Here is a 19,162-nt window from a genome sequence, read left to right as displayed (position 1 = left end):
TTTAACTTTAAGTTTTGATTATGAAAAATAGATTTCACACATACTTTACTGTAGTGGCTTATATACAGTTAATTTATATAGTATAGCAATCATTGATGTGTACACTATTGTTTAGATATATCTGTAGATATGACTTTATATGATTTGCATGTGAGGAAAAATTCACTAACAATTCTAACAATAAAATAATTTGTAGTCTATATTCACAGTTCTGCATATTAAGTTATAAGATGAAGGAACCTCTAGACCAACAGTCTCCTGTTACAGGGTTACTCCCTGGAAATTAGACACAAGAAGGTTTTGAAGAATGTTGTGGGGGGGAATTTTTCTGTAAGCTGAAGTTATAGAGGAGACATGTTGTGTCTCTTTTCCTTTGAACATGGAATTAACCTTCACATTCCATTGCAGCCAATGCATCTCCATACTCAAACTTCTTTAACAAACATTATACTTGTTACAAAGGATGGGGGTATTACGTTTTGCTGGGTATGTTATTTGGAGTTGGCAGTTCTGCTTGTGGGACAAGGCCTACAGTATATACAATAAATACAGCATGATTTCATATGGTTTTAAAGCCAGTACAGTATGTGTGAAATATATTTATATGTACTGTACCAAAGTGTACCTCAATCACAGCACCCTACAGTACAAATTATGAGCATTTCATTGTCTATAGCAATAGCATCAACAGCAAAATGTAGTTTAAAACTAACATGTTAAAATGTTTCCAAAATAACCTCAAGTGAATGAGTTAAAGAATTCGATACTGATGTCTACGTAGAAAGTGGAATTTTTGCATGCTCCATTTTAGCTATATTACTGAGTGATGCTTTGTTACGGTGGTACAGTAAGACTGTGCACCTATCACCCAGATGGTCCCGAGTTCGATTCCAGGTCAGAGTACAAGCTTTATTTCTAACAAATAAAGACTCCTTCTTTATTAAATATGTACACTATATTGATATTTTTTATTATTTTTATGTATCGCAACATGTTCAATTTTAAAATAATATTAAGAGATTAAAAATAAAAATGAGTTAGCAAACATGAATACTGTCAATGGCAGGAGTAAAAAACACTTCTACTGGTTTACAACAAATCTTAAAATGAAATCATATATATTATAACAAAATGGTATTAACATGACCACTGAAAGCAAAGTATAATAACATCTCTGAACATTATTAACAATATAAATTGATTACAAATAAATAATAACTTCAAACTGCTTGCATTTTGTTTAGGGTGATTTGTCACTGTTTTCACAACCTTCGTTTTCTTATAAAAAATCATTGTTTTTGAGACACAATGTTTTAGATGTCAATAACTTTGCAAACAAAACACAAAAAGCCTTCAAACTACAGGAATTTTAAAGATCACGATTTGTAGAAATGTTCACAACTTTTATTTAAACAACATCTAGTACCTAGTTGCATATTTTTTAAGAAACCTTATTTTTTTTGTTTTTAGTTTCTGCAAAATTATGCACAGGCGTGAATAAAGTGGATCCCTGGTGTAATTAGGTTCATAACACAAGAATTACTATACAAAACGCTCTGTATGTGAAATACTTGACCATATAAAGCATAATAGCAAAATCCTTTACAATTGTGCATTTTGTGTGAGCTTGGGTTCAACCTCTTTAACTTGTGAAACCCTTTCTGTATTTTCTGTTTTTAAACAAATAAGAATAAACTACATTTGCAATTCTTTTGACAGGAGGAAAGCTGAAGTCTCTCAAATACGTAACAAATATAACAGAATACTGTAGGTTGCACCCATACCTTAACAACGCTAGTAATAGCATGAGACTGTAAATAAACAGCATGTAGTGGCATTTTCACATATCCCATCTCTATACATTGCTATAATAGCACTGAACCCAAGAAGTCTGGTCTTTTTAAATAAAAGACATTCTAAAAATGAAGGTTTTGAGTCTAGATTTGAAAGAGTTCAGTGAAGGTGACTCTCTGATATCCTCAGGTAAGTCGAAAGACTAAGAAAACCCACAACTTGATAATATCTGCCTTGAGACATATCTCAAACTGCTCCAAAGTCGGACACAGATTAAAATCCTCTAAGTTGAATGCCATGGTGGACACACTACCAATTACCCTTACACGAATTACCCTTCGTATTACAAAGGACCACTAAACCTAAAACAACCCCAAGTGCATGCACGCACCAATGAAAAAAATGAGTTTTTACGTCTATACAGCATGTAGAACCATAATATACCATTTGTATATTTGAGAGGCTATGAACTGCGGCAGCTCTTTTGTTGATGTTAGTGGCTTTATAAAAAATCCTATTCCAATTAGATTAACTACAGAACACATTCTTTTTCTGTTTCTGCTAAATGAGACAAATAGAAAGTCAAGTCAGTCTGGATCTCGGAGATTAATAAGGGTCAAAAACATAATGAGACTGTCAAGTTAAAACGAACATGTCAAAATGTTTCCAAAATATAAAGTGATATTTTTAGCTGCCAAAAATTCTTTTACATGATTCTATATTAATATTCCCTTATTTTACAATATTTGTTTACAGCAATAACAACAACTACAATGTATTACATATTCTTAGAAAAGCATAAAACAGTATAGCTTTTTATGAAGTATATAAACTCAAAATAGTTAGAACAAGCACATCAAACCTTTTCCAAAATAACCACTGTAAGCTACCATAAGTTACCAAGTTAAAGACTTAGATGCATAAAATGTTTATGAAGAAGGTGGAATATGGTTGGTACCTTTGTTTTGTATATTTAGCCAGCACTACCATCTAATGAATGTGCATTAGTTATATATATATTAGGTTATATTTATATTGTTTCTATTTTCAGCTACCAAAACTTCCCTTTATTTGTAACATTCCATATTCATATTCTATATTAAGCAGACTTAAACATGCACAGTGCGTGATTTTTTACATGTTCAGTCTGGTTTTTTGTCTCGCTCTTCCAGAGCCCAGTCCGGCCCCCCCTTCCTCAACTCAATAAAGGTTTTTTACCCCGGAGGAGCCACCCTTGAAGGGGAGATACTGGCACGCCCTGTACACCTCGAGGGCACTCTACTTCTGTCCTGTTCCTAGTTCCCTGTGATTAATCTTGTCTTTCCGTGTGTTTTGTTGTGTAGCCTATTTACTTCTTGTGTCTGCTCTGCTCCTTGCTCAGCATTGAGGGTACGGATATCGTGAGACCCGCCTATTACCAGGTCACCCCATGTCCGTGGCCTGAGGGCATAGGTTTCTATACCAACATCATCCGACCCCCTGAGCCTGGGTTAACCTCCGTGTTGCACCTTTTACCACTACGCATAGGGTCTACTGCTTGCCTAGTCATTCCACGGCATGCCCTTTCCGACATCCGTGACACATAGTACAAATTTGTAATCTATGTACACTAAGACCCATATGTGAACTAATTATTTTCTTATGGACAATATTTGCCAGTGTAGTTAAATTATGGATGCAAGCAGATACACATTATGACTCCAGCAATATGCTTGCTTAGCTAAACAGACACTGAGATTGTACGAGATGCATAATGCAGTTATATCCTTAAGCATGTAGTCATATAGTGTGAAGTAATGACAAAACGTCAGACATTATTTTATTCCAGGAGCCAGAAGACAATAGATAGTTAAATCTTAACATTTGAAAGCATACTGTAGCAAAAAGTAAAGAATCATCCAGAGGAAAGTGTGAAATTATAGTGGCACCATAATTGCACAGACAAAGCCAAAAGGATCATTGTCACCTCAATAATGAGTCTGCAGAGAACTATTATAAATTAAAACGGAAACTCCAGCTTGTATGCTGGCAAACTGTAGAATGATTTGGGTTGAATGCTTTTAGAATGTGACATAATCCTGGAAAGCAACCTCAACAAAATAATGAGCTTGCCACTGAAGTCATAATGTTTTAATCACTCAGATAAAATGCAGTATTGTTTTGTAGAAGACCTAGATGTTTGATCTGACTTTCTTTTTGATAACTTCAGAAAATCCAAAGTAGCCAAAACTACAGTCACACGATCTTTCAGGTAAGTATAATGTACTTTATGTTGAGTATGCTGAACCTTAAAAGTTGAGTCTGTTATGTAAAAATGCTATTTACTGCATGTATACAGTGTATGTGCTTGGGATTTCACCAGTTGCTCCAGTTTCCTCTCACCTTCCAAAGACATGTTGGCTAGGTTAATAGTTATGTCTAAATTGTCCATGTGTGCCTGTGCCTGTTTGTGTGATTGCCCTGCAATGGACTGGCATCCCATTCAGTGTGTAGTTCCTGTTCCTGATCCTCCTGTTTTGGGAGATGATCCAGGCTACCAGTAGCCTCGTCAGGAATAATTAGCTTTCTGATATTGGATGGATGAACCTTAACAAACTTAACAGACTCTATGACAATTATCAAAATATCTGACAAAGCTTTATTAGTTGAAGGGAGCTTTAGTTAATTAAAATGACCCATAAAATATTGTTGGACAAGTAATTTTTCAGTCCTTTTTAATATTTATGACATGCAAAACTCATAATTATAACTGTACATAGCTGATTTATAAATTAAATCAGATATGGTTTAAAGGTATGATACATAAATTACATATTCATATCTAAAAAGTATGGTCATGAAACCAAATAATTAAGTGATGCTAAGAAAATGTAATATTACATCATTTAGCTCAGCGTCTGACAAATAACACTACTAATTGGACATTACAATCCAATGTAAACCAGTTTAAGATACAAATACACAGCATTGTGCCCTCATTAGGACTGTTTATTGCTGTTCATTGGTGCTGATCAGATGCCTCCAGTATTTCTCCATAATTGCATTATAACTAAACAAAAATCGGGTCAATTCCTAATAGAATAAACCACTGCTAAGCACTTCTTTCTTATTTCTTCCATTTCAATTGTATACACTCAAATTAGGCCAGGAAACTTTTGTTACTTATGAAAGTTTTGCTGTTATAAATCTTGCTTTCTGATTACAAAGACAATTGGATTAGATTGAGAACCAATTCACATCAGTGTAGAGTCTCCAGCCTATTGATCACACATTTTTATATTAACCTCATTTACATATCCTATACTGTAACTTCTCTTTCCAATTGTCTACTTTAGCATAATCATATACAGTACTAATACATAACTTTTAGACAGCAGTATTAGTACCATGTAACCTGATCTCAGAAGCTAAGGTTGGATTTGGTTAGTACTGGAAAGGAAGACCTCCAAGGAAAACCACTCTGTAATGGAGCAGTGGTTTATCTGAGTCAACTGGGTTTGTTTGCGCTCCAAGTGTAGCTTGGAGACCAGTCAGAGAGAAAATAAGTTCAGCCTTTCACACAAGAGATTCAGAGTAACATTCACGCAGGTTTGACTGTCCTGTGCAGGATGTGATCCATCAAATTGTAATGGCAGAATACTGTAGTTTTGGGTTCCAGTTAGATGTGGGAGAAGGTTACAATTTCCCATAAGGTTTAAAGGGTCAAGCAAAGTTATTCTCACCTATGTGGATCACAAGGAAATCCAGTGGTACACAGAAAGTTATGGACCAAAAGAGGGTTGGAATTTTTCCACAACAGGGCTGGTCTGACCTCAATCTTTGTGTCATACTTTTACCACAGGTTTATAAGTTCATTCCTCACTATCAGACTGAGCTGGATTTGCCACATTGATAAAGGAGGTGGAGGACCAGAATTTACAAACCATTCCCCCAGTATGATGACTGGAGGTACCGTCCTGTAGGTGGTGCTGTCCTTCAGATGAGATGTTAAACCAAGGTTCTGACTTCTTGGTCTTTAGATCTCACCATACGATTCGTAAGAGTAGGGGTGTTAATCCTGGTGTCCTGGCTAAATCCCACTGTTGACATACACAATCTGTCCTAACCCAATGTCTCCCTTAATCTAACAATTGAAATAATTTCTCACTTCTCCACATGAACTGCTGCGCAGTGGTGGTGCTAGTCTAAATAGTACTTCAGTGGTTGCCCTCCTGTGTGAAGTGCTTTGTTATTCTTTATGATGAAAAGCACAATGCAGATGCAATACATTATTATTCTAGTTTCTTCTAAGCTTGATTATTTAATTTGCACAGTATAATATTCTTTTATTTTCTGTATGTGATAAAGTAGTCTATTATTTGGACACATTCAAACTCAAAACAAGCTTTATTGCGGTGTTATACAAGTATTTCCAAAGCATTTATGAAAAGTAGAACACTGAAGAATATTAGTTTTGTGCATAATATGTTGTAGTACAGTACAACAGTATACATTATACAATACAATACATTTCTAATACATTTCATCACAGCATGTCAGTGCTATACATCACAGTAGTTATCTCCCTTTTGTGAAAATAAATTGCAAAGTATTACACAGTGTCCTCCTTCAAATTAGTTTTTTAAATGTATTACTTTCTCACTTTTATCCCAAAAAATGTGGATTATGTGGATTAATGTGGATTACGTTTGACCCATTTATACAGCAGGGTATTTTTCTGAATCACTCTAAGAAAAATTCTGTACCTTGCTCAAGGCTACCGTAGCATTGCCCGCCTGCAATTTAAACACATCCAGTTACAGTATGTGACCAGAGTCACCTCTAGTCTACACAGTATTTCATGCTAGACAGTTTCAGTGATCAGTCTGTAGTCTGTCATTTTTTTTTTACTCTGATATTCTTCTGGATTAATATCTCTTTTTTGAGCCCAATAATTATTAATATTTTTTCAAACTCAAATTTCACTTTTTCAATAATATTTCTTCTTATTTTCTAGGTATATATTGGTTCCCACAAATTTGAGTTTTAGTTTAGATACTTGAATTATGTCTGAAAGTGTTAAGTAAGTATTCCAACTTTCCCCAGGAAGAACAGTGTGTTCAAGGTCACACTGTTTATTTAATTAAGTCAGATTTTAATGGGGCCAGCAAATTAAAGATTATTGTACCATCTCCATAAAAATAATTGCATTTCTTAGAATGGCTTTTTCACCTCAAGCTACTCCACACTGAGAGTGACTCACCCATTTTAAAACAATGTACAAATAGGGAAAAGGGTTAAGGTTTGCAAATCAGAGCATGTAAGTCAATATATTTAATATACAGTTGACATTTGCTCAAAAGTCAAATGTTTGTAAATACTTAATTTTTATTTTTATTGATAATTGTGTGCCCCATAATGAGAGTTTTCTTTCATTTTTGAATGTCTTTTTTGTTTTGATTGCTGTTCTTGGTTGACCCTAACAAAAATCAATAACAAATGAGGAACTGTAACAGTGTACATTGGCTCGAAAGGAACAAGTAAATGTTAATTTCATAAAAGAAAAGAAGGAAGAAAATATCAATTTTGAGTTGCTGAGCCTTATTTGGGGTAAATGAGAGAGAAAGGTAGGAAGGAAGAGAGGAGAACAAAGGACAAAGCAGGTGAAAGTGTCCAAACAAAGGGAAATCTAAGGGGAAAGGGGTTTACATCCTAAATCTGTGAATGCATGGTGAGGTTTTAAAACAAAAAATCAAAATGTTTGTGCAGGAACGGGATATCTCAAATAGGGGCTCCCAAGAAAACTGGCACACAAACACAACCAAAACACCAAAACAAAAGCTAAATCCCTTTTTAGAGCTAGACTTCTTCCAAGTTCCTCACTATTCACAGTCAAGCAGCTAAGTTGCTAACCAGCCCCATAAAAACCTCTCAAATGTACGCAAAACGATATCTTTCTCAGGGACTCTTCACTTAGTCTCTCTCTGAGTCGATTCCAAATCAAATTTTCTCTCTGTGAATTCCAAAATACAATCTCTTCAAGACTCTTCACAAACACTTCCAAAATTTCACAACTCAATGAATCTTTTGTGCTTTGGTTGGTGCTTACTTCTCCCATCCTTCTGGTGATTTTGCTCGACTGGGCAGCAAATATGACTGACCCAGAAAGCCTTGTTTTCCTGGTTCTTAAAATGTAACCTGACCAATTATCTTTTAGCAACTGTTGTGGTTACTGAGATCAGCTCATTTCCCGCAGCTTTCTGGGGAATATGGTCCAGTCAAGGTTTTCCATCTTATCTGTTCCTGCAGTGACATCACATTTGGCTTCTATTTGTTTCTATTTTTTTCCTATACTTGTTTCAAGATAGACTCAAACTTAAAGTCCAGATTCTCACTAAGTATTTTAATCTTGCTTGAGAGAGCTTGGTGTTCTGTTTTTTTAAGAAAACTCTGATTTCCTTTAAAGGAATCCTCAAGCTAAAAACATTCTCTCCCAAGTGGATGCATTTTTAGAATAGAGAGATACAGTAGATTCCCATGCTTTGGGAATTTGCCACTTTGGGAGCATCCAGATTTGTAGGAAGATTTATATCACATAGTTCTGGGTTATATTCTGCTTTATTTAGGACACTGGTTTGTCTTTCTTGTTGGCCTGTTAGGCATTATATAGGATTTCTGAGTACTGGATAAGCATTCTTTTTTGTTTCTTGTTGGGAAAGATGTAGGCCTCTGAAACATTCTGTTTTGTTAATAGGGCAACGTGTGTTTTACAGTATGTTGTGTTGTGTGTTACAAATAATAGTTTGTATTATTGTTAATATATATTTGTTTATCCCAGTTTTCCACTAATTTAGAGTGCTAGGAACGTAAGCTGAAATGGCAGTCATGTCTAATTACTTTTTTTCTTACTCAGATTGCCTACTAGTACAAATTTGACCTGATTCATTCTAGCACCGATCTTGTGTTTTCAATCAGTCAACATTAAGAGACAGAAAAACGGATGTAAGAGAACCATTATGATATTTGATGTTATTGTGGTTCTGCATGGGGCAGCTCCCAATTGGGGCATATTTTCTCAGGCGGGGTTCTGATCACAGACACTCCGCACATACAAGACTTAAAGCTAAAGAGTAGTTGAACTTGAACTATGTGAATTATGGCTTATACCAGACATAGGGTTGCTGTAGGACAGTCCTCTTCTCTGTGGCTGTATTGATGAGGATGACCGGTAATCTGCACTTAACAGTATGTACACGGCTGAGAGAGAAAATAACACAAGTGGTTTTCAGACCTGAAGGTGGTTTAGTATAACAGCGGGGGATGGGAGTTTTTGTCTGGGCTGTGGCAAAGCCTATCACAGTAGCAGTAAAGCTGCTCTTCAGCCCTGAGGCTGGAAAAAATCCAAAAAATAAGGAAGGTCTTGTTTAACTACAGTATCTCACTAGACTTTTTTGAAAAAACAACGTTAGTAATAGATAAAATAAGAGGGCATGATATGGTATAGTAAAATGTTTAGAAGGCTGTGAAATTGTAGGTTATTAGACATTCAAAATCGTAAGTGTGCTTGAATGGAGAACTAGTTAATAGATTAGTACTGATAACAGGAGACCGCTCAAACTGGGGTAACAATGGGTGATAATAGATAGGTGAGAGGGTGATTTGGGAATTGCAAATATAAAAGCATCCTGTTTATTAGAGACGTACAGTATATCAGAAATATTCCTAAAGAGCTAAGAGGAGTTGACCAGTTCCTGGATGTATTACTAAGGCTAGAGAAAGAGGATTATTTTAGTATTCTTAAACAATTAATATTAGGATGTCCCATAGTCTTGCTGCACAAGTCTAATTAGTTGAGTTTGACAGGTATCTGTATTAGAGTCAATGCACTTCTCAAGTTATTTTAAGGATACACATTCAGATATAGTTAGTAAACTAGTGAAACACAGACTACACCAAAATAGGAGGATTAGGAAACACTGTTGACATACACAATGGGAATTCAGATTTTAAAAAATCAAGACAGAGCAAACCCCTAGCAAATGATGGTCAATCTAGACAAGTACAGAGTATTATATGTCTGTAGCAAAAACAATCATTATGGATAAAATTGAGAAACACCGAGTTTAAATAATAAAAAAAGATCGAAAAAACAGGCAAACAGAATGTTAGGATAAATAGATATAAGGGTGGAATGTATGTTTAGGTATGCTAATTAGCTCATGTAGAATATTGTGCTGTATATGATTTTGTTCACTATGTTACAAGTATATGACTCAAGTATTCAAAATCCTAAGAGGCACTGACAAAGTAAGCCCAATGGACTTCTTCAGAATCAAGAGTGAAACACAAACCAAAAAACATAAGAGCAAATCATAGGGAAGTGCATTTACAATTGAGAGTAGGAGGCTCTTTTGAAACAAAGGGTTGTAGGAGTCAATGTTTTTAAGATGATGGTTTTATGGAAGATAAGAAAATTAAATTGATTAATCCTATCCACAGTAATATTAATGTCCTGGCACCTGGTTTGTATCTTCTTTGCTGTAAACCATAAAGTAATAAAAGTTGGAAATCCTGATCTGAAGAATACTCATATTAGTAACCTTGCAGGAGACATGATATTTGGAGCACATGCAATTTATCTCAGTGGACGTAATAATTTAAACATTAATAACAGATTGCAGGTCTATAGCACTTTCAACCAAAAGAATCACAATGAACCTCATACAGTATATAGGATAATTATATTCCAGTCACCCCACTACACAGCAGTCAGAGAGAACAGTGAGAAACCAATGGAATTAGGGAGAATCTTTAAATTAGCCCATAATGTGATTTCTATAGTACACCAGGGATAATGTGCCCCTGAATTATGAACACTTCAACGAGATCTGACTAAGTAGTCAGGACATCTCTTCTAGAGTACGTCTGGCAACAAAATGTCCCTGGTCAACATTTTGGGACATTGGTATGGAAAGTCTGGTCCACAAGAATGTGTATCTTCAATTACTGGGACAAAGTTTTCAAATGTGGCAAATGATTTGAAATCCCCACTGGAATTTGGCTTTTATTTCTTTACATTTAATTTAATTCATACAAAGGGGAGAAAAAAAAACATTGTTTACTAATTAATTGAGACAAGTTCATCTAAGATCTAGAACTAAGAAATGCATTGTAAACTTCTAATTTCACAACAGAAAATTGTGGCAAGGTAAAATATAGTTACTTACAGTAACTATATACATATATATATACTTACAGTAACTATTACAGTAGTTTAATATAGTTAAAAGCTGTGGTAAGAAGAGTCCTGAAAATGTTAACTTACTGTGACTACTGTATGTAAATTGGGAAGTCACTACACTTCTATTAAACTGTATATTCCTTACTTAGATTTAAGAGGAACATGCCTTATCTTAAATTGTTAACATTTAACAATTAAATCTAACAAGTGTTAGATAAGACTTTTGTATTTAAGTTTACTGATAATTTAATGGATTTAATACCCACATTTAAACTACTGTATGTGATCATGATAACAGCAACTGGTTGCCATGTAGGCACATCTTTTTCTTTTTTAAATAACCTTTAAAAATGAAGAAAGAAAAAAACTTAATAAAATAAATTGTGCACTGATACAAGGTTAGATCTCTTTTCATACTGCATAAAATACTTCGCCCTTAATCTTCTTCCATTCATTCTAGCGTTAATAAAAGTAAATTGTCTTTCTGCAGCAGTAGTGTTTATTTATTTCCTTTAAAATGAAACACATTGTCAGTCTTACCGTCAATTCTGACGCAGAACATCTTTGTTTACGAAGACTAGCCCTTGAATTCTTTCAAGTTCTTTCACTGGATTTTCTGTTAGTGTGTGGGAAGGAAACATACTTCATTCAGAGCACATGACCTCATTCACAACAAGTGACACTTAATTTCAAAATCTTTGCAATACAACATCCATCTTAGTTACATGATTCCAGCATTCTGAACATTTTTTCAGAGTGCCGCCACATGAACAACTGTTCTCATAGCTCATAAATTTAGTCCATAACCCCTTCAGAATTTTTTTTTACCACAATTATAGTCAAAATAATGTTCTGTTATGAAAATTAAATTATGGTGGGAGGCAAGTGGTGTGGTGGTTAGTTCTGATGTGTTATATCAGTTTTGGGCTTCCTGGTATTCAGGTGTCAGCCTACACCAGTGTTCATGTGTCATGTACCTGTATTCTCCAGGTGCTCCAGTTACTTCCCACCTTAAAAAGACTTGCTGGTTAGGTCCAATTGGATATTCTAAGTGAATTATTTCTCCTTGTCGTATGATGGTCTATAGTCCCATCCAGTAAGAGGCCAGTTTCACTCTCAGATGTACTTCCCTTCAGTGTGTGCACCCAGGATAGAATCACAAGGATAAGTGGATTACTGATAATAAATAAGTAGAAAAATGATAACATCGGTAGGGTAAGGGCACATTCATTTGTCTGCATTGCTTAAATGATTCATTGTGTGCAATCAACAAATGTATTCCCACCAAAGACTTTTAAAAGGAAACAACATGTTCTTGTGCAGTTTAAACCAAGTATATACTGTGTTGTGGTTGTCTTTCCTTTGAATTTGAATAATCAATTTTGAAATGAATTTATACTAAATATAGTGCACATGCATTTTTGGATTCTTAACATATTATCACAAAACATTTAATTGAAAATACACTATCCTCTCTTATTATTAACAGAACTCACTGCACTAATTTTAGTTTTTAAGAGAGCTAAAATACAGTATGCATCTGCTCAAAACTATATAACAATAAAGACTATTAATGCAAGTTATTATTTTTAACTGTGAATTTGTAAGCCTGTTCGTGTAATAATGGCCAAAAGTCAATCATATATTCTGGCCTTTTTCAGTAAACCTACCAGAACGATTTTGATTGAATCTGAAATGAAAAAAGCCCCAAGCAGCAGGCAGCTTGTGAATTGTGGTACTGATGTAGTTGTGACTAATGATGCTCTGGCTGAAAGCATAGTTGTGTAAAACAAAGAGCAAGATAAACCAGATGATTTATCAAGTGAAGAGGATGTGAATCTTTGTAACAAAACTCAGATGCTTCTGACCTTTAGTCAAAACTGAACACTTTTAATTTAATCAAACCAAGAAATCATGATTAATTATGAAGAGAAGAAATATCAGCTGCACAACTTGTCGAAAAGTTGTGCTGTGTGATGAGTTGGCACTTGTCCCCAAAAGCTCAAATCAAAAGACTTAGTAAAACGGCAATATTACCTTGTGGAGTGGTCGGGTGTTCCTCGTGTTCCAGCTTCACCTTCAGGATTTTTGGGGATTTTGCACACTAGACTGCAGTTTTTTTTTAAAGTACTGTATATACCTGTACCATATTAATGTATGGGGACATTAGCCTTAAAAAGATTTAATGATCTGTGGATCCGTATCCCCCTTTTGTAAGAATACAGTGGTATTTTCCACTTAAGTGGAATGGGAGCTTTGAACCCCTAACAGTCAATCGGGGGAATAAGAAGAAACAGGATATTTGTGTTTACTGTTTATACTTGCCTTAGTTCCCAAAAGACCAGGATGATCAGTTTTTTCCCTATAAATAAAAGGTAGGCCCGAATACATTTTTTCGCTCCCTGAATTTCTCAATTTGTTTCAATTTTTCCTATACAGTTTTTTACAATACAAATTTTTTGGGCTGCCCCAGCTCCAGTAGGATGGAGTGGCACTTTTTTTCCTTTCTGGTTCTTGGCTGGAGAGAGCGCCCTCACATTATTTCACATTTTCACATTTTCATCCCTGATATGTTCTTTGCGCCCAAAGAAAATGTCATGCTTGAGATATGCTAAAGAGCGCCCAACAAGTACTGTGACCTTCACTGCACCAGAAAACAGCATTTGAGAAAAAAAGTGTGGAACATGGTTGAACCAAGGCAAATGTAGCTGTGTCTAGACCATTGGAGAAAGCTACAGGGAATACTATAATACAGATCATTGTCAATAATCGATCTAAACAAATATCCACTTCAGCCAGAGTTTTCCAAAAATATTAAATATTGCCTGGGATATTGGGAAATTATTCCATAGAAATTTAAATATAGATTATACCTTATAATATTACAGTGGTCACAAATAATACTGTCACTTAAATGTGAGGGTTTATATGATTAATCTTTTTGGGTGTAACAGCTAACATCCCCATGTTACCCCTAAATGGTGTGGTAATTACCTGGCGTCTGTGCTAAGAGGGCCTTTGATCAGGGCAGGAAACACAGAGGATAAGGCATTAACCTGGCCCATCAGTGCAATTTACAACCCATACAGCCCTTGACACCTGTGACCCCATACTCATAATTTCATTTCTCTGACATGTTTACTTATTAAAAACCATATCACTCATTTTATGTAGCATTTAATGTTTAATTAATTAATGTTTAAACATTAATTTTAATGTTTAAATAGGGTTCCACATCAAAACTTTCAATCAAAAATTAAATCTAAAATCATTTAGTTTACTTTGGAACATGGGTTGTATGGATCTTTTAACATTGTGATAAAGATAAAGAACTGTAGACATTTGATTTATTCCCTATAACTGTGTGCTGTTTTAAACATACCCACGCCTCCTGGAGACAAGATCAAGCACTCTTTCATCTGTTCACAATGCTCTGTCTCCATCACGCTTGAAATTTTTGAAAGGTTCTAGTTTCCAACCCTCTGGTCATATCAGAGATATTTATTTTCTTATTTGTTTGAAATAGTGAGACTTGGTGTGGAACTGAAATTGGAAAAAAGGTAAGTTTTACTGAGGAAACAATTAGACTTGGTCCCTCGATCAATCAGTCTATCTTCTATTTTAGTTGTTTTTCATTTTCTGTCTTTTGTTTGACTAGATTCTGCATTTCTGTGGATTGCGATTTGCGTTTCATTCTATTAATATTCAATTTTTTACCTCTCTACTGGATTAGATAGAATAAGGACTGTGCACACTGTCATCCCAGAAATGTGCAGTTGAATAAATCTTCTTTTTATTCACACTGCAAATCCCACAGTATCTACAACAGGGTTAGTATCGATTGTGGGACTGATACATTTCTGAATTATAACACTGCAAGCACAATGAGGTCTGCAATTCACAAAAGTCATTAATATTTTTAAGACACCCTGGCCAACTGAAATCTACTCAGCCCTGAAGTTGCCCAGCCAGCAGTACACTGCTACTCAGGGAATCTCAAGCACTTTTACTAAAGACATCGTCAGTATTTGTCATATAGAATTTCAATGAATAGACAAGGGTTTCCAGTTCTCCGAGTTCTTCTAAGAACAGCAAAAGTTACAAAAAAGATATTTGACCTATCATTGTATTTTAGTTAGTGATTTATTAGTGCAAGGATCTTGTTCAGCTCTTTCGAGATGGTAGTTCACCAGAAATCCACTTTAAAAAAATGTACCTCCTTCTCTTTCTTAGTACATGAACTCCCTTTGAAATTCCATTTCTTATGCCTGAAGGCTTGGTTTCGTTGGTGGTAATGTGTCAAATCTATTTTTTATGCATGTACAATCTGCTTATTTATTAAGAAAAGATTCAGGTTTTTACAGACTATTTTGCTTTAAGTTTGCTTAGGTTGCTTTAGGAACTGTGAAGGGGTGTAAATTGAATTCTGGTGCTTGATCTTTTTATTGTCACTAGCCTGGATTTAAAGCTTTTGTTTGATTATTTACCTGCTTCAGGTACATTTTTGTGGAATGTAACAAATTTGATTCCCTCAGGTCAATATAAACAGATCTGCAAGGTCAAATGAGTGCAGTTTGCCTGAGATTCCTAAAAGAATAGCAAAACTTATTGTTTTAGTCACTTCCCAGTGATATTTTCAATAAAATTTCAATTTTGAATGACCTTCCTTTTTACTTTTATTACAGCCTGAGCATAAACCCAGTGTGAATATTAAGACAATTGCTGATGTAATCTAAAAATATAAAAATGTCTAGCACATAAAATATATTAACAAAATCTAAAACAGAGCACAAAACCTTAAAACTCTGGCAAAGCTATTTAGATTAAAGCAGTAAAATTAACAAAGAGCATGGAAATGGTCTTTAAATTCCAGTTATTTGACAAATGCATTCTGGCAACTTACATTGCCATGTTTCTTTTAAGTGCTAGTGCATGCTTTTGTGTGTTTGAAGTACATTGTGATGTCTCATCTTAAAAGTGCTTTATTTTCCTGACTACTGCTGCCTGACATATTATTTTTCACTTACATTCTAATGTTTCTTGGCCATGGAAGCCTTTTGGTTGTATGGCTTTTAGACTTTTTACTAACTTAACTATAGCTGTAGAAAAAAAATTAAAGCAGAATCTAATGTTGTAGGGTAGAACCAAAAGATTCTAGCCATAATAATTGATTCTTCTGTTTTCATATTAGATCAATTTCATCTTTCAGAAGAAATGTGGTATGAAACCAACACTAAATACAAAACAGTACTCAGAATACACAGTATGAGGTCACTGCTTAAAAATCGTATGCTCCAAAACATTTCTGTAATGGTGTAGTGGTGAAGTGGTGTTTTTAATAATCAAAACAAAAGGTGTTACTCGGGAGGCTACACTGAAAAGGTTCAGTCACAATTACTCCTGCAGTCAAAACATTACAGTCTTGTGCAAGTGGTAGATAACTTCATGTAACTTCTACTTTTGTGCCAGTTCATAATTAGAAGCTTCTTTAACTCAGAAAATGGTGTTTCCATGAAAGAAACCTGTGTATAACTTCTTTTCTCATAGAGAAGCTATTGCATATGAGAATCCATATGGTTTTTGACATAAGTGGACTTTGAACCAATAGTTGATTGGAAGTCTCATTCTGTATTAGCCTTTAATCACCTTTGCAGTTTTTGAGATTCTGATATCTTCCACCTGTCATTCTGTTAAGGATTCCAGGACCCGCGGCAGGAATATTAATTTAATAATAGCACATTGGCCAGGTCATCTGGTGAGTACCAATTTTTAAAAGAATTTTTCTAAGGTTTTTAAAGTTTGTTTGAATAGATGTAATTTGAGGATTTGAGTTTGTGTGTACAACTGGTTCCTTTCCACAACACTGCTGAATGTATTTATTGACTATCCCTTGTGGTCAGTGATAATCATCTTTCATGAACCCAAATGTGACTCACCATAAAGGATTCACACTTTCTAGCAGATTGAGGTGTTATCTCAGGAGAATTAACTGTAATGTCAAATAAAGTCATGGTGAGCTCTGATAGACTGATAAATGGTCTTCTTTGCTTCCTCATTCCATTAACTACATGTCTCAAAGTACTGAGCTCCTTCTTGGATACGTTTCCTCCATCTGGTCTGGTCAAGAGCCATGGTTTCCCAGGTGCTGATACTGATGTTGCATTTCTTCATGTTTAGTTTTGTCATAGCTTTTAAACACTTCTTCTGTTCCCCTCTGGTACAACTCCCTTTGCTTCACTGGCATAAGACATCCTTTTCTGGGATTTTGAAATCTGATGTCTATTACATGCTATAATATATGATATTATATGTGATATTACATGATATAATATATGACCAATCCAATGGAGATGCTGGTGGACATTCATAGCTTCAATGTTTTTGCTGGCTGTTGGCTTTATGCTAGTGCATCAGAATTTCCACTGGATAATCAAATCTTCTGCAAACAGTGCTGGCAGTGTTAACTCTAGTTTCTTAAAAGAAAGACTGTCAGAAGTAAAGGGATGGTGTGCTCTGCCTACAACAACATGTGGAGATGGGAAAATAAAGAAATGGGTTTGTCTTGCTGATAAACAAAAACACAGTTGTAATTGCCGACAAAAGTGCTACCACCAAATATTGACTCGGGGGGTAAACACTAACCAGCATATTTTATGCTGACTTTTAACTTCTTTCATAGCAAGAACAGAAGGAACATTAAAAAGGAACATTAGCATTCTGTTCAGTAATATACTTACAGTATATCATTCAATATCATAAAGAAGGTGACTTGGGAATGAAAGGTTTGATTTTAAAGTCTTCTGTTAGAAGACAACCAGGATTAATTGGAAATCCACAGAGGAAAATTATTTGAGCATATACTGTATGCTTTTAACATTGAAGTTTATGTAATTTTAATGTTCTTGTTATTTTTCATAACTTTGGTTAAAGTGACTGATTTAAAGTTAATTATAAATCCAATTAAAATAGTTTTCTTTCTGTTTAGAGTATTTTAGGGTTGTAATTGCTTTTGCATTTGCATATGTAAATATGTGAAAGTAGAATTTGTGTGCTAAGTATGATTGCTATTTCATTTAAACCAGTTTAATTTATATTAACCTTTTGAAGGTACTCTTGATAATTGGCTTTCTGAAAATGAAAATGTTTTAATTATATACTGTTGGCTTTTCTCAGCCAATGTTATATTGAACTATCATATTGCATGTACACTGTAGCAAAAAACACATCTTGACACATAGAAAATTTAACAAACCTTTACAGTACATTTTGTAAACAAGAGTTTTTTTACACATTTGCTGAGGCCTCTGGTCAAAGTCTACTTTAGTATATTAATCAAATGCTGAGTTGAGATTATGCATATCTGCAATACTAAATTATCTAATTCAGGATATTCATTTGCCTGTATCCCCTGTGTAACATTAATCCACCTTACTCATTTAGATGTTAATAGCTTATTCATCTAAAAATCTCATACAGCTATTTCATGAATGATCCCAAGGGAGCAGCAGTACAGTATGTGCTAGATACGTCTGCTTCTTATATTCAGTCCTAAATGTGCATCCCTGTCATTTCTGTATGAGTCTTTTGGTCCTTGTTACATTGTATACCATGAAGTAGTGCTTTGGGTTAACTTGGCAAATACATTTGAAATTCTGAATACTTGTAAAAAGCCTTTGAGACCCTGAAAAGAACTGCCCAGCTGTATTATTAAAGCCAGTACCCTGGCCTTCTTTCAGATATTGTACAGTATATTTTGGCACATTTTGTGACACTTGTAATCCTATTAATAACACAATTTTTTTCCATGCATGCAAGTGCATTTAACATTAGTGTTCATTTATATTTTCCTGACCAAGGCAGAACAAATCAAAGAAAAATCAAAGATTAAATTAAATTTATTTATTACAGACTCCAAGTTGCAAGCCTTACCAAAAGTGGCTTTCTAAAAATAGATGGTTATTTTTTTTCATACACTACTTGAGATGGGTTTCCAGAAGTGATTTTAAAATTCTAGTCAATGATGCGTTAATTCAAACAGAATATGTTCCAGGATAAAATATTAAGTAATTATTTAAAGAGATTTAGAAAAAAACATTGAATGATAATCCACTTTTTGGAAGGTGAAGCTGAGTCATGACAACGAAAGAA

The sequence above is a fragment of the Atractosteus spatula genome, chromosome 6 (assembly GCF_055471065.1).
Source record: "Atractosteus spatula isolate fAtrSpa1 chromosome 6, fAtrSpa1.hap1, whole genome shotgun sequence".
Taxonomy (NCBI): Eukaryota; Metazoa; Chordata; class Actinopteri; order Semionotiformes; family Lepisosteidae; genus Atractosteus; species Atractosteus spatula.
This window is presented reverse-complemented; position numbering follows the sequence as displayed.